This window comes from Trichosurus vulpecula, chromosome 8 (assembly GCF_011100635.1).
Source record: "Trichosurus vulpecula isolate mTriVul1 chromosome 8, mTriVul1.pri, whole genome shotgun sequence".
Lineage (NCBI taxonomy): Eukaryota > Metazoa > Chordata > Mammalia > Diprotodontia > Phalangeridae > Trichosurus > Trichosurus vulpecula.
Window position 1 is genome coordinate 182,254,528 of NC_050580.1, and position 18,290 is coordinate 182,272,817.

Here is an 18,290-nt window from a genome sequence, read left to right on the forward strand (position 1 = left end):
AGAAGTGCTAGGGACGGTGGCCTAGCCTTACCAGATATTAAACTGTACTATAACGCAGCAGCCATCAAAACTACTTGGTACTGGCTAAGAAACAGAGTGGTGGATCAGTGGAATTGGTTAGGTACACAAGACTCAGTAATCAATGAATATTGCAATCTACTCTTTGATAAATCCAAAGAATCCAGCTTCTGGGCTAAGAATTCACTATTTCACAGAAACTGTTGGGAAAACTGGAAAATGGTAGGGCAGAAAGTGGGCATAGGCCAATATCTTACACCATATACCAAAATAAAGTCAAAATGGGTTCATGATTTAGGAATAAAGTGATACTACAAGCAATTTGGAAGAGCAAGGAATAATTTACCTATCAGATTTATGGAAAAGAAAAGAATCCACGACACAACAAGAGACAGAGAACATTACAAAATGCAAAATGGATAATTTTGATTATGGTAAATTGAAATGTTTTTTATAAAAAAGCCAATGCAACAAAGATTAGGAGAGAAGCAGAAAATTGGGAGAAAATCTTTATAATCAGTATCTCTGATAAAGGCCTCATCTCTAAAGTATACAGGGAAATGAGCCAAATTTATAGGAATACAAGTCATTACCCAATTGAGAAATGGTCAAGGGATATCAACAGGCAGTTTTCAGAGGAAGAAATTAAAGATATCTATAGACACATGAAAAAATGCTCGAAATCATACTGATTAGAGAAATGCAAATCAAAACAACTCTTAGGTACCACATCACTCCTGTCAGTTTGGCTAAAATGACAAAACAGGAAAATGATAAATGCTGGAGAGGATGTGGGAAAATTGGAATCTTGTTACATTGTTGGTGGAGTTGTGAACTGATCCAGCCATTCTGGAGAGCAATTTGGAACAATGCCCAAGGGACTATGAAAATGTTCATACCTTTTGACCCAGCAATACCACTTCTAGGGTTGTATCCCAAAGAGATCACACAAGTGGGAAAAGGACCCATATGTACAACAATATTTATAGCAGCTGTTTTTGTGGTAGCAAAGAATTGGAAATCAAGGGGCTGCCCATCAATTTGGGAATGACTGAACAAGTTGTGATATATGAAGGTAATGGAATACTATTGTGCTATAAGAAATGGGGATGATACAGACTTCATAACAACCTGGCAAACCCTACACAATATAATGCTGAGTGAGCAGAGCAGACCTGGGAGAACATTATATACAACCTATCTTCACAACTTGACTAGTGTGTAAATAATTTCAATGTGAAGTTATACATAGAAGATATATCAGATTCCATGCCATCTTGGGGCAGGAGTGAGGGGAGGGAGGGAAGAAAATCTGGAACTCAAGTTTATGTAGAACCGAGTGTTGTAAACTAAAAATAAAAAAAAATAAAAAGGAATAATAAAAAAGGAAAGACCACTATAATTGACTCAATGAGATCATCTACCCTATGCCAAATGTCTTACGAGTACAAAGTGCTTCAAAATTTCAGAGCAGGCACTGATAATCAGGACTGGAGGTAGATAAAGAGGGACTCAGAGAAAGTAATTAGAAAGTCATTATCTCAAGAAAATTGACAGAAATTCTGGGACTACTCAACTTGGGTTGGATGGCCAGTAATTGTGGACAAGGTTAAAAAGTTGCAGGATGGCAACTGTCCTGTCTATTTGGGTAAAGGAAATAGTTAATCTCTACGTCTTTAAAGCCATTTCCCCCACTCAGTATTTTTGCGTATGAATCTCCTTCAAAGCTGAAGTCATAATACATGTTACTCCCTGAAAGGAAGGTTGCATAAAGCCATCATTCTCAAGAAGTGACACTAGTGCTTAAAATTTCAAATACCAGTGACTGAGACAGAGAGGTATTTGTGGGGCAATGGAGATTACCTGGTGCCCTGAAATGCCACTTAATGATCTACCTGTTTAAATTATAGGTAATATTGACCAGATAGTTTCAATAGAATGCAAATGTTCCTGGGCACACTATTAAAGGGAAATAAGAATCAGGATTTCAAAGATGCAAGAAAAAGCAGGAACAATAGGCTAAATAGAAAAAAAAATAAATGTGAATAACATACAGATAAGAAATACACATAAGATAGATTGAACTCTTCAATTAAATTCAACAAACATTTACTTTACCACTATGATATATGAGGTCTTTTGCTAGGCTTCATGTATACAAAGTAAAAATGCAATGTTCCTTCAAGGAATTAGCAAGGGTTCTACTTGCTTAGGCATGGTCTTCTGAGATCTGGTGGCTGTCCTTTCTCTCAACATCTGGCCCACTATTGTATCATTGATATACTTAATTGACTTTGAGAAATGGTAGCATTTCTATTCCTTTTTTCTTAGAATCCACATCTCTAGCATCTGTCTTCTCATGAACATGTTAATTTTCCTATCTTGAGAAGCCTCTAAATGCAGAAGAAAGCAAAACTTCAGAGTCTAAGCATTCCATTTTGCTCATGTCTCTATAATTGCATTGGGCCTGTTCACTCCATCTCTAGTAAAGGTGACTCTCATTTGGTTGACCAAATCATGCACACATTTCCTGAACTTCCTTTATGGACTTATTTATTTACAACCAGACAATGAGGAGGCAGAGAAAGAAAGCAAACTGAGAGTTCCTTTTATGTCCATCTATGTTCAGAGTCCATTCCCTTTCAGAAAGAGTTGGAGATTGCCTTCCTGATTCCAAAATGCCTTTGCTTCTTAGAGTGAAATGTTGACTGAACTCAGGAGCACATGAAATTCCAGGCAACTGGCAGCTGAGGAAGGTAATTGAAGGAGACATGGAGATGATCTAAGGAGATATTTGGAATGTTTGTTCTAGGACTGAACCTTAGGTACATGTCATGGAAGATTGAAGAATCTCATAGAAACCTTTATGTCTTTCCCTATTCAACAATCAATTCTATTCAGGGCCCAAATGCAGGACTGTGATGGGGAGATTTTCATTTAATCCCAACTAGTCCTCCTCTTTAAGATTCAGTCTCTTAAGTGATTATTGCAATATTCTTATTCCATTGTCAGCAAAAGTGCCTTGATTTCATGGATTCTCAGCTCAGTGTGCTATATGGGTCAGGCACAATCACAACATCAATTTGGGAGACTGGATCCTTATTTGGGACTCTCTAAAACAGGGTTCTGTTCCCTGATTTATAACACCAGAACTCTTAGCCCTTGGAATAATTTTCCTCTCTTTTGCATGTCTAGGAAAATAAGAATTGTCTTGATGAATAATTACTGATTCATCTAAATTAGAAAATTTAAGTCTGTTTTTGAGTTTTTCTGATGAGATCATGTTTAACCACCAGTGTTTTGAAGTCATCATTGGTTGTGATACATTCACTATAACTCTGTCCTTTGAATCTTTGAGAATCCCTCTAATGCTTCAGCTCCTCAATATGTACACATTTTAGGTCAGGGGTAGTATTTGGGAAAATAACAAAAAATTTACCATCTTTTGATTTTTGTCTTCATTGCTCTAATATTCTCATTTTTCTTTCCTTGTTTTTTTTAATTTTACATAACTGCTTTGGTCAATGTAAATTGTCATAAAATCTATTTTAAAAAGCACATTTAAACTTGTTTAGATAGATGTCATCTTAAATTTGTCATTTCTAATTGCAATCAAAACATTATGTTTGCCTCAATTTAGCAACTCCTCTTCCCCTTGTCACTCTCCCTTAATCATTTCTGATTATTTTACATTATTTTCTCAAGCTGTTATTCCATTTTTAAGTATGGAGAGCATAATCACACATTATATCCTGATTTGGATACATCGTACTTTTGCTGAAAACGTTTAGTTTAATTTTTTCCTCAGCCTCAGAAATGCAATAAACTGCTGTAGTCAGAAGACTTTGAGAGGCAAGGTGGTCAATTGGATAAAGACCCGGACCTAAGGCCAGGATGATCTGGGTTCAGGTCCCTTTTCTTCGATATACTTATTATGTGATTCTGAACAGGTCCTGTCATGGTTAGAAAGGTATAAGACTCAATGGTCATTGATGTTTAGTAACTGGGTATGCAAAGAAGTCAATATTTCTTGATCTTTCACCTGAAGAGAAAGATAGTAACCTAGGTGGTCCCTTAAGGATCTCTTATATTAAGATTCTAATTCTCTTCTCCACAGCACTTTCCTTAGGGCTTCCTTCATTTCCCTATTCCTAAGGCTGTAGATCATAGGGTTTAAGAATGGGGTGACAACAGAATAAAAGAGAGTCACAATCTTCTGCATCCCAGAATCATGCCCTGAATCTGGCTTCACATACATCACCATCACAGATCCATAGAACAGTGACACCACAGCTAAGTGGGAGCCACAAGTGGAGAAGGCTTTTCGCCGACCTGCTGTTGAAGGGACTCTCAGCACAGCTCTCAGAACAAGGGAATAACTTCCCATGATGAATCCAAAAGGTACAAAGATGTTCAAAGAAGACAAGGTGGTACAAGTGAGCTCTATCATGGGGACTCGGATACATGTGAGAGCTAGCAGTGTTGCAAGGTCACAGACAAAGTGGTCAATAATCTTAGGATCACAAAAGGACATATGAGAAATGATAATGATGGGGACCAGGTACCAGAGGAAGCCAAGTGCCCAGCAAGTGATGATCAGGTTGGTGCAGAGACGTCCTGTCATGATGGTTGGATAATGCAGAGGCCGGCAGATGGCTAAGTATCTGTCAAATGCCATAATTGCTAGAAAAAAACCTTCTGTGATACCCAAAGAGAAGAAGAAATAGAACTGAAGGAAGCAGCCAGAGAAGGAGATGACCTTTGTCTCAGAGAGGAAGTTGACCAACATATTAGGGATGACAGTAGTAACATAGCAAATCTCTACAAAGGAGAAGTTGGCCAGGAATATATACATTGGTGTTTGGAGTTTCTGATCCTGGACTACTGCACAGATGATGGCTCCATTTCCCAAAAGAGTTAGAATGTAGATGACGAGTAACAATGAAAAGAAGAGGAGCTGGTTCTCTCTACGACAGGGGAATCCAAGGAGGATGAAACCAGCAATATTATTGGATACGTTGTAGATGGTATAAATATCCATTTTCCCATAAGCTAAAACAAAATAAAACACGAATTTGTTTTATTGATTAATAAAAGGCTTTATTGATAAATAGATGAGCAAATTGGGAGGGAGGTTTCAGTCTCTATAGAGGCAAGGTGTTACAATGAATAGCATGTTGGACATGGAGCCAGGAAGATTGGGTTTGGATTTCTCCTCTGGCACTTAGTAGCTGTGTGGCCATGGGCAAATCACTTAGCTTTTCTGATCCTCGGCTTCCTCATTAGTAAGATGGACATAATAGTGACTTTAGCATTGTTGGGAAGCTCAAGGAAATAATAGATATGTAGTACCTTTCAAATTTCAAATTCCTAGACAGGATGTCCCGAAAGCCTTAGTTCAATTTTCAGCCGTTAATGATTAAAAGAGCACTACGACTTTCGGGAAAAGTGGTTTACATATCAGTTATTGCTGTTATTCTATGAGAAGCTGCAGGGCCCAATTTCCTGTAAGTTGGGAGGAAGGGATTTGCCTAAACTCTTTTCACATTTCAATATTATAGTCAGTGACATTCATTTCAATGACTCCTTTTCCTAATCCTTTACTTTGAATTGTTACGATTATTAACTTTAACTCTCTTCTTGTTACAAGCTGCAGATTTCCCTAGAAGCAGAAGCAGTGGTAAAATAATTTTACTTCACCTTCATATTCACTAAATTTGGTCTGCTCTGATGGAATAAAACCACACTTACTGAAATGAAGCCCCAATACCCTTCATTTGCCAGTCTTCTCCAGGTACAGAACTTAGCACAGGTCCTGGCACATAGTAGGCACTTAATTCATGCCAATTGACTGGGGGCAAACATGGAGAACATTGATCTGGCATAATTCAGACAAGCAGTGATAGTTTGTATCTAATCAAACTTTCTTTCACTCTACCAAACTCATGAATGTTGGGTATGTGTTCCAGAACAGCAAGAGCTCAACAAGTACTGAGATCAGCACAGACACCTGTGAACCTCATGTATCCCATCAATTGCACAAAAATGGCTGAGTGTGAGGGGCTGACGCAACTACACTATACTTCCTCTCCTGAAATGTTTCTTGCCCTGTACTTACCTTATTCTTACCACATATATCACTGCTAGGTGTAGACCCTTTAAATGTCCCATACCTGGGTACTAGGTACTGCATTAACAAAGTCTCTTCTCATAAAGTACCTTCTTTAAATACCCAATGAAAAAGACCCAATGTTCCAAGGGAACCTCTTGTGGGCAGTGCAAGGTACATCCTGTGCTCTCTTCCACCTTCACAATATATAGGGCCATACACTCCTTATTAAACTGACATTTTGCACATACCTGCGCCATTTTAGATGCTCTTTGTCTAAAAATCTTCAATATAGGGATGATTTTCCTGGTGGGCCAAGTACAAAGACCCTCAAATATGGGCAAGAATGCAAGACTTGGAGTAAGGAAGATTTCATTTTTCGATTTTACCTCTGTTACCATATATACACAATTTCAGTAAGTCTCAGTTTCTTCTTCTCTAAAATGGGGGTGATGGTAGCACCTACCTCACAGGATTTTGTAGGGTCAAATGAGACATTATTTGAAGTGCTTTGCAAACCCAGAAATGCTATGTAATTAAAGTTATTTTTGTTGTCATGACCATTGTTGTTATTACTTGAAGAAAAAAAAACCAGAAGCAGTCAGATTCAGTAAGAATTGAGATGTTTTATCACTCTTTTGGGGACATATTTCCTAAATACTGTATGCATGTGGGATTTGTTGATTAATGTGGAGTCATAGAGAGGTGAAAGAGCATTTAATCTTGAGACCAAAAGACCTGGGTTAAAAATCTCTCGTCAGATATTTACCATGTAACTTTGGATGACAACCTTTTTACCTCTCTGTGCTTCATTTCCCTTGTTTGTAAAATAAAAGCATTGAACTCAGTGAAGTATAAGATTCCTTCCAGCTTCAGATTTATGATCCTCTTACTCTGTGTACCCTCAAAGTAAACTTTTATTTCCTTCTTAGTCAGAGAAAAATATTCCAGAATGTTTTATACCATCAGCAGAATGGTGTTCTGGGAGTAATCTCCATTCAAGGGTTACTATTACTCCCCTCCTGATAACATACTGGCACATGTGCTGCCATAATATGGTTTCTGCTTTGAAAAGGCATAACCCCAGAGAAACTGAAGATCTTTGTTACTTTTTAACCTTGCCCATCACTTAATGGTATCCATCAAAATCCCTAAATAGGGAAATTTCCTTCTGGAAGTGTAAAAAATAAACTGTTCTACTTGGCACTCCCTGATCAAATTCTGTCCTTTCTTACCAGTCTGCAACTTCAAAGATTATTACCCCAGCAATTGACTTCCTCCAACACTGATGATGTCCTTTGAAATCGATTTCTTCCTCTAAGACCCAGCTCTGGAATGATTTCTTTCCTGGGACTTTCCTTTAGATGCCCCCAACCCTCCAAATCTATTTTTTTCTTTCTTTGCAGCATACTTACTTCTCTCTAAATTACATTATAATTATTTGTGAATATTTTGTCCACTAAATTTTAAGATTCTTGTGATCAAGGACTAGATTCTTTCACATTTTTGTTTCTGACATATAAAAGTTGCTTAATAAGTATGTATTGAATCTACAATAATTATTGGAAAGGAGAGTGGGTTGATGAAGTTGGTCTTTCTCTTCCTTCAGTAATTGATGCTACCTCACTGGCTTCTTGGGGTTAGAATTATTAAGAATTATCCTCCCCACTTTCTTCCACTCATAGCTCACCCACCCATTTTTGTTCACTTCTGGATCAAGCCTAGTGGAAGAGGACAACTGGAAATATGTTTTTTGCTGACTCTTTGTTCACTGTCCCATCAGCAGGACAGGTTGAGTTGATGGAAAGAGAAGTCTCACTTCTGTATTTGTACAAAAGGCATAGTCCTTCCCCTTAAACAACCTTTCATCTAGTTCTCCAATATTTCCCCAAGTACTTCAGAATTTAAATCGTAATCTGCCAATTCAATGTCCTCCCACAAGAAACCAACAACTTCTCTGGTGTGCTTGTTAACCAGTGATATGCTTCTTGGTTCCTAGAAGTATGAAATTATTTTATCTGCTCCAAGAGCTAACAGAATGCACTTGGAATTCCATTTACAGAAGCATCTTAAAGAGACTGAGTCTTATATCCTAATACTTTCCATTCATCCAGAGTTTGCTCCTAAGGTATGCCGTTAATTGAATGTAGCTATGATTCATTTTTTAGCTCTTTAGTAGAAGTAAGCTGGCATGCAGGGACCCACGGTTTTCTGAAACTAGCTGCTAAACATGCTCATAGTGAAATCTGGAGACTTCCAAGAAGATTTTGTGGTTCAGAGTCTTCTCTTTTTTCACCAATGTTTTTGGAAACTGGTAAAGAGCTGATAATCAAGGAAGAGACTGAAAGGATGAGGCTCTAGTATACAATTTAGAGGAATGAGGAAAGGAGCAGGGAAAAGAAAAAAGGAAGATGATGAGGAGAAAACAAAAAAAGACGAAGAGAAGGAAGAAGAAAAAAAAAGGAAAAAAAGAACTTTGGAGTGTTTCTAGTGACTATCAAATTCAGCTCCTTCATTTTATACCTGAGGCAACCAAAGACCCAGAGAGATGAGGTACCTTGCCCCCAAATAGTGAGAAATACAGCTGGGTTACAAATCCATGTCTTTGAAAACAAATCTATGGTTATTTCCCCTGGGAAGAGGAGGAAAAAGAAGAAGAAGAAGAAAGGGATATAGTTTCCATTGTACAGAAAGAGAAATTGAAGGCATTTTGGTCTTTGCATCCTAGAGATAGGGAATAGAGCCAGATGGTCCCAACAAGTAGTAGAGAGTAAGAAACTGGGGTGGTGGTAATGATAATGATGTTAATCCCTAAGGGTTAAAAATAATATTAAGTGTTCCTTTTTCAGTACCTTGTGAGGCCCCTCTTGAGCTTGAGGGCGTTCTGGAGGCTCTTTCCCTTATCTTGGAATACCATAAAATCCCCCCTTATCCTGGACCATAAAATTCCTTGTCTCCTCACCACTATTGTGGGACATAAAATTTTGCCCTATGTCCTTTATGCTGTTCTTAGAAAAACATACCCCTCTCCCTCTGTGCATTTCTAGTCCTTCTTTCAAAGCTAGCCCCTGCTTTTGTGTCAATAAAGCTCCCAATGGCTACAGAGAAGGTTTAAGTGAATTCTTTCACATTTGAACCAGCTCTCTCAACTCTAACCTTGTCATTTTCGTGCTGAACCTCGGGAGGGAATCCAAATATTAATTGGACTCCAATAACTGTCTCCTAGCTACTGGGATAACAGGTAAGCACTCTTTTCTTTGTTCTCTTCCTAAGTCCCTTTCTGCTCCCACTGTCTCCCTAGCAGTGAGACCCCTGGAGTGCTCAGACACTGCTAGCGGCATTTGAAGTTCTGCTGGATTCTGGGTGGTCAGGTGGACTGTGGACCTTGGTACAAGGGGACGCCTTTACCCTGGGTCAGTCACATGTTTTTCTCCCCTCTGTCCCAGGATGCCGGGACAAGAAGCCAGAGGTTGCTAGGAGGTTGCTAGGAGGGAAATTCGAGCCAGAGATATTAAAGAAAAGCACCTAGGGTTCCATTGTAACACACCCTGCCCTCAGTATAATCTAGAAAAGTGATTTGTGAAGGGGATTTTTAAACAAAAGAAGCTTAGTAAGAAATTTGGTCCCCAAAACTTAAAGAAAAGACAACTTGCTCTGCTTGAGTGGACTTTTTATCTTGTGTTGTTCCCCCTGCACCCTGGTTTACCCTGTGTTGTTAATGTAAATTAAGTAATTAAGCACATTCATCTATATAATTATTGAACTCAAGTGTAGAAAGCAAAATGTTGTTACTTATATTTACATGTGTAGAGTTGGATCCTCAATAGCATCTGATCCTCCTAAAGGAGTAGAAACTTTTGAGAAAATAAGAAGATCAGATAATCTTGAATGTCAAAAATAAATAATAGCATCATAGGGCTCTTGGTTTCTTTCTTTGTCCCTTTTAATGCTCTTTCTATTTGGGCCCTCCATATTGAACTTGTCTGTCAGATTTGTGTCTTCTAGATGATCAGCTGTCCACCTGCAGATGGTCATGCAACAAGGATACCTGTTCCATACTCTCCTCATCCCCTGGATGCTACTTCAGCCTCATTTTACTCCCCTCCCCACCCCCACATAGACAGGGACAGCTCCTCTGTCCCTCTCTCAAAAGCATTTGGATGGATGGTGAGGCAGAAAGGAGTACAGCGGCAGATGAAGCAAGCAGGAAGCAGGATGTGAGATGTGAGATAAGATGCAGGACATGGCTAGCCAGAAAGGTGATAAAAGAAGACTATCTGTTGAAGCCCCTCATCATGGGGACTTCTTGGTGTGCTTTCTAGCTATGCTGTTTTCTGGACCCCCACCTTGAACCTCTTCTGTTCCTAGCCCACTGATTCCTGATAGCTACCCTGTGCCTGCGACTGGAAGCCTAATGACTTCATTCAAATAGGGAACTCTGTGGGGCAGGGCAGAGTACATGATTGCTGGGTGTGTCAACACCATTCCCAGGATACTAGCTTACACCCCATAGCTCTCCCCTTATTCCCTGGAAACTCTGCATGAAATTTATCCTTTGAGCACTTGAAGGACATTACAGGTAGCCTCTTGGATGCAAGACATCCACTCCGGCCTGACAGCTCCCACTACCTCCTCCTGGGAAGCATGGTTCCTCTCCCTATTTTCACCCTTTCTGACCTGGTTATGAACCATTTTATTTGCTCTTATATTTGGTCCTCACTTGTTTAACCTCCTGGTTTACTTTGTGTCTTCTTACCCACATAAACGTCACCTTCAACTCTCTGGATACCAATCCTTACCCCTGGTGCCCCTGAGTGGTTTGCCTCTCTCCACCCTGGACTCGGCCAGCACCTCATTCTGCACTCCATTACTGCCCATAATGACCAACCCTCTTCAACGATTCTCGGCCCTTGAAATGCACTCTTTGCCCACGTTCAGCAAGAAGCAGCTACTGAAGACCTTTGCCCTTTTTTTCCAGAAAGATTTCTCCTGCCTAGTGGTTGAGTGGGGAAATGATGTGGATCCCTAAGGGTTAAAATTAATGTTAATCATTGGTTTTTCAGTACCTTGTGAATCCACTCCTGAGCCTGAGGGCATTCCAGAGTCTCTTACTCTTATCTTCAAATACCATAAAACTTCTCCCTTATCCTGGATCATAAAATTCCTAAGCCCCCATCTTGGGTCATAAAATTTCCCCCTGTCTCCCTTATCCTGTCCTTATAAAAACAAACCTCTGTCCCTCTGTATGTTACTAGTCCTTCTTCCAGGGCTAGCCTGCTGCTTTTGTGTCTATATAGCTCCCAAAGGCTACAGAGAAAGTCTAAGTGAATTATTTCACATTTGAACCAGCTCTCTTAACTCTGACCTCATCAATACTAATGTGTGTCTCAATGACTCTCAACCTTAGGATGCAGATATGAGCATGCTGGTACTACCTAAGGACCTGATGGAGATACAGAGAAGCTAAATAGGGTATGCTTGGAAGAGATTTGACTGTTAGATCAGGTCTGGAGGGAGCATCACATACCTGGAATCACAAGCTGGTCAGTAAGGAAGGTAATAGTGAAAGATTGGGGGCTGGGGGATGAAGCATTTTGTTTTTTTTTCATCAGGTTCAATCACTGGTTACACCCTTTAGTTCCTGGATCAAGGTAAGGAGTCCCATAGTTCTCAATCTCAGTCTTCTGTTCTCCTTGTATCACTGAGATTCTGAAAAGAAGAAAGAAAAGGGTCAAGAGGGGAATTACCTTAGTGTGAAGATCTCCCAGTGTGTTTAATAGAGGAGGCAGAGAATATAAGGCTAAGGTCATGCTCCATTTTATATCACCCCCTCAATGATTCTCCTTGAGGGATTAATTTATTAACTCAGGAAGAACTGTGCCAGGGGAAAAATTTTTCTAATTATTTCTTTCCTTGAGTACCTGTCCTCCCTGGCGTCTAATCTCCAGAGTGATTTTAATACAATTTTAATTAAGGAAGCATCTATTGAATACCTACTATATGCATGACTCCCACAATAGGAATGAGCCTTTTTCTTTTGTTTGTTTGTTGGTTTTCTTTTCTTTTTATGGGTGATGTTAATCAGTACTGGCCACGTCCAGGGTCTCCCAATTCTTTTCTTGAATAAAGTCTTCATGATATATGAGAATCAGGTTTTTGCGTAGTGTATGGATTTTCTTATTCTTTACTCTTGAACCATATTTTCCACTATATTTTTAATCTATCCTTTCCTTTGCCTGCTTTGCATTGAAGTCTTAGACCTGGACTTGGGATCAATAGGACTTGAGCTTCCATCTCCTATAAAATGGGAATAATCCTTCACAATGTTGTTGTGAGGATAAAATAAGCTAACACATGGAGAGTGTTTTCTAAATCATTAGTTCCTATCTAAATTTTAACTCTTATGCTTATGTTGATTTAATTTTGTCATTTCTCCCTTCCCAACATCTTTCACAAAGGTTGTCCTCTCACCAGTCAGTCACCTATCCCCAAACTACTGCTTTAACCTTCTAACTGGTCTTACTGACTTGTAGCAATTCCTCCTTCACTTAATTGCCAATGTGATTTTTCTAAAGCTCAGGTGTGAACATACCACTTCCTTTTCTCCAAACCCCCATCCTAAAGTGAGCTCCAGTAACTCCCTATTACTTCCGACATCAAATAAAAAGTCCTCTCTTGGGCTTTTAAAGCTCTTTACAACCTTTTCCATTTCTACCTTTCCAAACTTTTTATGCCTCACTCCCCTCAATGCACTTTATGATCAAGCTACAGCAGGCCACTCACAGTTACTGACACATGAAGTTTATCTGCTCTTTTCATCTTTTTGCACTGGCTGTTTGCATACTTGGAATGCTCTGTCACCTCACCTCTACCTGTTAGTTTTCTTGGTTTTCTCCAAACCTATTTTCTGTAGGAGGCCTTTTACAGTCCTCCCAGCTGCTAATGCCTTCGCCTTTCTGATTGTCTTCATCTACTCTGGATGTGTATTTTCTGTACCTAGTTATTTGCATGTTGTCTCCTATTAGAACATGAGCTCCTTGAAGGTAGTGTTTTTTTGTGTGATTTTTCTTGGGGTGTGTGTGTGTGTGTGTGTGTGTGTGTGTGTGTGTGTGTGTGTGTCTCCAGTGATCAACACCGTACCTGGCATACACAAAGAACTTATTTTGAGGGTGTTATGGAAGTCTTCATAGAATTTCTCTTCCTCTTCATCTTCTGCAATACATGTTGGCACACAAGCTGTAGTTCTTTTCGTGGTGTTTTTTAGTAATACTTCTAATAAACATTGTAATGTGAGAAAAAAAACAAATGTCTTATGAAATGATGTTTCTCCTTGCCTTTTGATGCATGACAAAACCATTTCCATTTATTTGTCTTCTTGCATTTCCAAGGAGGACAAGTGAACCATCCTTACATTTAGCTACAACTTCTGGAACACCTCAGAGTCTCCTAAATTAGATCCATAATCAAAGCATTTAGTCTCACTCAATCTAGGGGAAAACCAAATTGATATAGAATGTCTATTTTCTAGAAAATCAGAGGGACACCAGTGTGTGTGTGTATGTGTGTGTGTGTTTGTGTACATGTACCATGGACACTGTACATGTTAACCTTGCTTAGAATTGAACTGGAGGGGAAGAGTGAAATGGATTAACTTTGGAAATTCCCATGTTCCTTTAAAGACCTGAAGATTCTCCCTGAAACAAAAACCTGTTAAAAATTAAAATTAATAAGCATTTATTTTCTCTTCTTTCCTTGTCTCCCTCCTCCCTCATGATAAAAAAATAAAGAAAAGTAAAATCTTTGTAACAAATAGTCACAGTCATAGAATTACTCAGAGTGGGAATATTCGTCTTTTTCTTTTTTCGTTTGTTCTTGTGATGTTGTATGATTGTGAGTTATGGGAACAATAATAGCTGAAAAGCTAAAGGATCACCAAAAGAAAAATGGAAATTTTTTGGTCAGAGACTGCAACACATGCAAATAAAAGATTACATGAAAGAAGTAGTGCAAAAGATATAAAAGAAGTACATTCTCAAAAGGAGTGGTCATGTGGTGAGCATAATTGATAACCTGTAGACAGTCCATGTGCTCCACACTGCAAAGAGTCAAGAGAATTTCAAAAGAATCTAAGGAAGGCCTGCAACTCACTGAGTTGACCACTTAGGATAGAATTCCCACTAATCAGATGAAAGGGCACAAGGAGAAAAATCAGCAATTTGGAAAGTACCATCTAGAGCTGCCATGTGAAAGAAGGGTTAGATTTGTGTTGAGTGGCCTCACAGAGTAAAAATGGGACTAAAAATGGGCAGAAAGAACTATGGAGTCTGAATGCAAATTGAAACATACAATTTTCTCTCTCTCTTTTTCTTTCTCATGGTTTTTCCCTTTTGTTCTGATTCTTCGTTTGCAACATGACTGATGTGGAAATATGTGTAACATAATTATACATGTATAGCCTATATCAGATTGCAGGGCAGCTCAGGGAGGAAGGGGGAAAATTTAGAACTCAAAAATCTTATAAAAGTAAATGTTGAAAACTAAAACCACCTAACTAAATAAATTTAAAAAAAAGAATTTCCATATTCTAGTCAAAACCTACTGAAACTACTAAATGTTTTGAAGAAAGCTTTCTTCTTTGGCTCATTCATATTTATGAGTTGCCAAATTCTTTTTTTGTCATGGTCCCATTTAGACCAAATCTTTGGACATCCTTCTCAGAATGATGTTTTTAATGCACCAAATAAAATTAATATTATCACATAGGAAACCCAAGTATACTTAAGTAGTTATAAAAATATTTTGAAAAATAAGTTCATGGACCCCTTAAAATCTTTTGTGTATGGGCAGGGGGAGGTAGTGGGGTTAAAGTGACTTGCCCAGGGTCACATAGTTAATAAGTTTCCAGTATCTGAGGCTGAATTTTAATTTAGGTCCTTCTGACTCCAGGGCCTGTGCTCTATACGCTGTGCCACCTAGCTGCGCCAACCCCTTAAAATCTATCCAGTAATCAAAAACTTCTCTCCTAGATGTTTAGTCTCTGCTAAAGGATAATTCAGTGTAGCTTTTATTTTTTTTGTAAAGAGAATTTTATTTATTCCAATTACATGAAAAGATACTTTTCAACATTGATTTTTTTATTTTATTTTTTTCCATTGACCCTAATTTCCAGCATCTTTCCAGGCTGCTCAACTACTAACAGTGTAGTGGACTGATTCCTGAACTTTATATTCCACAGATTGGTTCAAATCATAGCAGTTAGGAGTCATCAGTGATAGAGTTCTGGGCTTGTAGTTAAAAAGAAATGAATTGGAATTCTGTCTTAGATACTACTTGTATGACTTTTTTCAGGTCCCTTAACCTCTTCATACTTAGTGGTCTAAAACTATTAAATTGGAATAATAGCAGCACAGGATAGGGTTGTTACAAGGATAAAATGAGAAAAGTTTATGCTTATTCCTTTCAAATTTACAATTCTGAGATGGATTCAAACTCAGCTTCCAGATGCACATCTACCCACAATGTCATCTGAAGAAGTGCCCAGAATGTCATTTCAGGAAAGATCATAGAAAAAGTTGGCAAAATTAGGCATTTTATATTAGCTGTTATGTTTACTAGCTCTGTAACCCTTGGCAAGTTTCTGAGACTCAGTTTATAGGATTAATAATACTTTCATTACCTACCTCAGAGTTGTTATTGTCAGGGGTTGGGGTGGGGAGGAAGGTGCTTTGCAAACTTTAATATGTTAAATGAATATGAGCTACTATTATTTCACTCTACCTTCCCCAACTCCAGTCCCCTCCCAAAATAAACCAACCTCTCCTTCCTTGCTTGCCCAGTTCTTTGAGGGTTCTATGTGATATGAATTTTCATACATAATCACTATCATTAAGAATCTGGTCAATTGAATAGTGCTTTCAATAGTTCCAATCTACTTGATATTATTAAAATTTATCTCTGTGACATCATTTTTTTCTCTGGGATATTATATTTCTGTGAAACATGGGACACTATAACCTTCAAAAGAAAGAACATTGCAAGTGACTCCAGGGCCATGGAAAGAAACTTGATGGATGAAAGCGCAACAGAGATTATTACCAGGGATTACTTGGGGGCGGTGAGTGACATCATGCACATATATGCTTAGAAAAGGAAGATTAGAATTGACTTATTAAGTGCTTTGAGGTTTACAGAAAACATGTGCAACCTCATCTACCTCACAACAACCCTGTGAGGCAGATATGCCAGTATTATTACGTCCATTTTATAGATGAGCAAACTAAGGTTCACAGAAATAAAGTGATTTGTCTATGGCCACATAGCTAGTGTCAGAGGTATACTTTGAAGCTGGCTCTAGGTCTAGCATCACTCTAAAACTCCATGACTGATGGTCATATACTAAAAGAAACTTATAACACAAGAACTGCTTGTGTGCTAGGCTACTATGAGGCAAATACTGTGAGAAGTAGAGGGAAGTTTCAGAGTGTCAGACAGATCCTTTATTGAGGGGTCTCAGTAATGTCTAGGATTGAGAACTGCATGGAATGAGAACATGTAGAAGAAGAAGTGCAAATTATACAGTGAATAGAATGCAGACTATACAACCACAATTAATGATGTTACATGCAAGTTAATTGATATACTGTTCATTTTGTGGAGGGGAGGCCCTGAAGCTACTCTATCATAAGGCAGCTAGGTTCCACAGGAGATAAAAGTGCTAGATCTGGTGTTAGGAAGACCTGAGCTCAAATCCAGAGACTTACCAACTAAGCAGTTCACTTCATCTGGGTCTTGTTTAGTTTCCTTATCTGTAAAATGGGAACAATAATATGTACCTCCTTTAAATCTCTTATTTTTATTATTTCTTAAAAGATCATAGAATTTGCAACTGCAAGGCCCATTATAGATCACCTAATTCACTCTCTTCTTCTTATGGATAAGGAAACCAAGGACCAGAGAGTTAAGCTGACTTACCTAAGTTTCAGAGCTTGATATCAAACTGTGATCTTCTGAACTCTGGAAATCTTTCTGTTATAATATGCTCCCTGATCTCCACCACCAGCACCTAAGTGTTATCACTATAACATGAAAACTTTCATAGAAATATTTGCATTTAAAAAAAAGACTTTTAGGGTAAGAATCCCTCCAAAGGAATAAAACTCTACTTCTAAAATTTAATATATCGCAATATTTGGATAGGGGCCATGTTTTAGTTGGAGAGACTATTGAGCATATCCCAAGTCAATCGACATAGGTGATTCCCAACTATGCTTACCGTTAGGATTATTTTGGTCTCCAAAGATTCTATATTCATGGGCTTGATTGAGCGTCTCCATTTATCAAATAGCTGGCCTGTTTTTCTGTGTCTTCTTTGTGAGAAGTAGCCTTGTGTAGTGGATAGGGACCTGCACTTATATTCAGGAAGGCTGGTTTCCAAGACTCATTTTAGATATTTACTAGTTGTTAGACACTAGGTAAGCTAGTCAGCATTCTTTTTTGTCACTCTGTTTCCTCACATGGGCCACAGAACATCAAAGAAGATATTGGACTTGACCTCTGAATAACTTTCTAGCTTTAACTCTATGACCCCAAGATGAACAACAGTGTGTGAATTGATTCAGCTCTCTCTCCTTCCAGGGAGCTGTATGAATAAAAGGGAATCACATATATACAACCTTTTGAAAAACAGCAGCTTAGGACATGACACTTACAATTTATGAGTCCACAGAGTAATCCTCTGTTTATTAATTCTTTGTACCACCTTTCTGTTAATTGCAGGTGCCCTTGTAGTTTTATAGGTGAATTCTATTGGTGAATGTGTAATTGTACAGGTGAATGTGCATATTTCCTTTCCTGTCTTCATGTACCAGTTTTCTATCTATGAAGTTTTATTTGTCTTTTTTGACTCTACACTGCTCTTAAAATTCCTCTGAGTGTATTAACCTGATTTTCCTTTTGCTAGTACATACACTCTAGTATTAGGACTCCAATTTTATGAAATAAAGCCAAAACTTCCATATTACTGTGAAGCATTATTGTAAATATACATTAATAGTTTCAGATACTATCATAATATTAATAAACAGCTAAAATATAACTGTTACTTCAGTGATCCTTTTATAGGTGAGGGAGTTGAAGTTCAGTTTAAAGATAGAAACTGGCAAAA

At 38.4% G+C, this 18,290-nt stretch overlaps 1 pseudogene; it reads right to left on the reverse strand.

Annotated features, from left to right (window-relative positions):
* Positions 1–3,997: 3,997 nt before the first annotated feature.
* On the reverse strand, positions 3,998–5,059 carry LOC118829731 (annotated as a pseudogene).
* Between the last annotated feature and the right edge of the window lie 13,231 nt (positions 5,060–18,290).